Below are 2,866 nucleotides of genomic sequence, written 5' to 3' on the forward strand. Positions count from 1 at the left end.
ATGAAAACCCCACTCTAACAATTAGTTGATATATTCAATAATTAAGATATTACCTAAGGATGTATTTGAGTATCTAAAAGGTAAGTTGGGAGTCATTCCCCTATCTAAAGAAAACTAAAAAAATATGTAACATTAGATCAATAGTGATGATCAGAATATCTTACACATTGATGAATGAGGCCACACTTTATGAGCTTCCTAAAGCTATGAAAATATAAATGGAAGTCTGAGAAAATGAAGTTGTAATTTAAGATGATAGAGAGAGTGATATTTTAAAATCATTTAGGTAGTACCAAAGAGGATGTGATTTATGAAATGGATGATGTCTTTGGCATTTTTTTCAATGAGGGAGATGTATGACAATTACCATACAAATTATAGATAAAGAGTAAGATGTTGTGTTACCATCTAGTTTTAGGAATAGATGTTAAAGAGGGATTCATTACAAGTGATAATACTATTAGTTTCATAATGAAGAGTCTAAAATTGGTATAATAGAGGGAGAAGTGTAATAAAAGAAAAGAGGAAGCATGTTGGAGGTTTCATGGATGAGAATCTTAATGAGACTAAGAAGATGAAAATCAAAATGAAACTAAGGATGTTAATGGATATTTGATACAATTTAGAGAGGGCTCTAATAGAGTGAAAATAATGAGAATTTATTTTGCATTTGTGTCGTAACAAAGGTGTTTCCATCAATGACAAAGAGGTAGTTTTTTGGAAACTACAATTGGAATGATTGTTATGGTATCATTAATGTCAAACCTTAGAAGTGAGTAAAATATAGGACAAAATAAAGTAACAATTGGGTGTAGTGAAGACTGAGTGAGCCAATATAATCCAAGAAAGACAATATTTGAGACTGGCCTACCTAATGATGACTAAGTTGAAGAGCACATTTATGACCAAGTGTCAAAAAAGAAACAATTTTTAAAGAATAAAGTTTGAGGCTGACATAGTTAAAATTTTAAATTGGTCAAAACACATAACTGATAAGGATAGATGAGATGCAATATTTAATGCATGAATTAATTTTTTAAAGAGATATATGGTGAGGATTAAAGGAAAAGTTTCCAAAATTTTCAAGAAAGGAGAAAAGGATAAAGTAGTGGATAAATTCAATGAATCTAATCAAACCTAAAGATCTAGAGTGATGTTTAAGTGGAAATAGATAAAAGGTACCTTTTTAAAAAGGAAAGGAACAGGAGATATTTTATGGTTTTTGATTGTCAAACTTATGAAGAAAAAAGTTACAAGAGAAAATTGTGAAATTGGTGAAGAGTGGTTTCTTCAAGGGTTGCCAAGAAAATTAGAGATGGAGTATATGATGAGGTCCTATCAATGAACTAGGAATAAATCAAATTGATATATGAATTTGCAAAGTGAGTTGTATTTTAACATATCAAACTTGGTTGTGAATTTCTAGCCACTGCAGTAGTAAAATCCTTTAATCAAAGTTGACGTAAAAGTCATTTATAAATATTTTAATCAATGTGAAATTGTAATAGGATTATCCAAAATCCTCTAACTAGGATACTCCTAACAGAGTAATTAAATCCTTTAATAGGGTCACACCTAACAATATGTTTTGTAACCTTTAGCATGGTTGTCGCATAACCAAGCTCATTTTTCAAAAGTGTGAAAAAGTGGTAGCATATCACTTAGTGGCTTTTCCCAAATTGTGTTTCTATGCTAAATCCTAGTATCATGTATGTGTGAATTTTGTATTTTGATGCATGTTATTTATTGTTATTTATTTCTATTATTTGGCATATACTAGACATAGAACAATGATTTAATGAATAAGTTAAGTTATTGATAAGTTTCTATATTGGCTAAGTAGTTTTATGAGTATGAATAAATTGTTTGAATTTGTTAAAACTTGAATTGGTAGATCTTTACCTTAGGATAACTGATTAACCCTCCTCCCCATTTCAGTTATTCTATATATTCTACCACAAGGTTGATAAAGGTCTCAGTTTGAAGATGTCCATTTTTCTTTCTGGCATATAGAGTACAATTCTAAATGTAGCTCCTAATATCCTTTTTCATATTAGGCCAATAATAAAACCTTTGAACTAACTCCATGATATTATTCAAACTATAGTGTCCTCCTAGGCTTCTACTATTCTTTTATTGGATTAGATTCTCTCTCAGTGAATTTGTTGGAACACACAATTATTCACCTCTAATAGTAAACCTTCTTATAGAGGGATTGGTTTTCAAAATTCTCACATACCTTATGGGATGCAAAGAAATCTGTATCCTCTTTATATAAATCCTTGAAACTATCAGTGCCAATGCTTCTCTATTGGATTTCTTGTGCAATAAATCATTTCCTACTTAAGGAACCGACAACCTTGTTAGTTTGACCTTTCTTTTTACTTAATGGTAAAGATATAAACTTGTAAATATTCTATCCACTTCTTATACCTATGGTTAAGTTTTTCTTTGAGAGTTAAAGAAATTAAGAGCTTATTTTTTAGCATATATCATGAACTCTTAGGGAAATAGATAGTGTCTCCATTTTCTTAGGGATTAAAGAAATGTGTATAAATACAAGTCATAGTATAAGTACCTTATTTTTTCCTCATTGATATTTTCACTAAAAAGGTCACTTGTCCTCCTTTATGAGTTGAAACTACTCCTACTATAACATTTCTTATGTCATACTTAATAGTGAAGATCTTGTCAAAAGTAGGAAACACTAGGACTAACTGATTGACTACCTTCTTTTCAAAAGTTTCAAACCCAATTCTAGATACTTTATTCCACTAAAATTTGGTCTTTTCATCTCCCTTTATTGTATCCAAAATGTGAGAGCAATTCACACAAAAATTCCATATATGTATTTTATGAAAAATGA

The sequence above is a fragment of the Cupressus sempervirens genome, chromosome 3, assembly GCF_028749045.1.
Source record: "Cupressus sempervirens isolate cs-2001-9-10 chromosome 3, ASM2874904v1, whole genome shotgun sequence".
Classification (NCBI taxonomy): domain Eukaryota; kingdom Viridiplantae; phylum Streptophyta; class Pinopsida; order Cupressales; family Cupressaceae; genus Cupressus; species Cupressus sempervirens.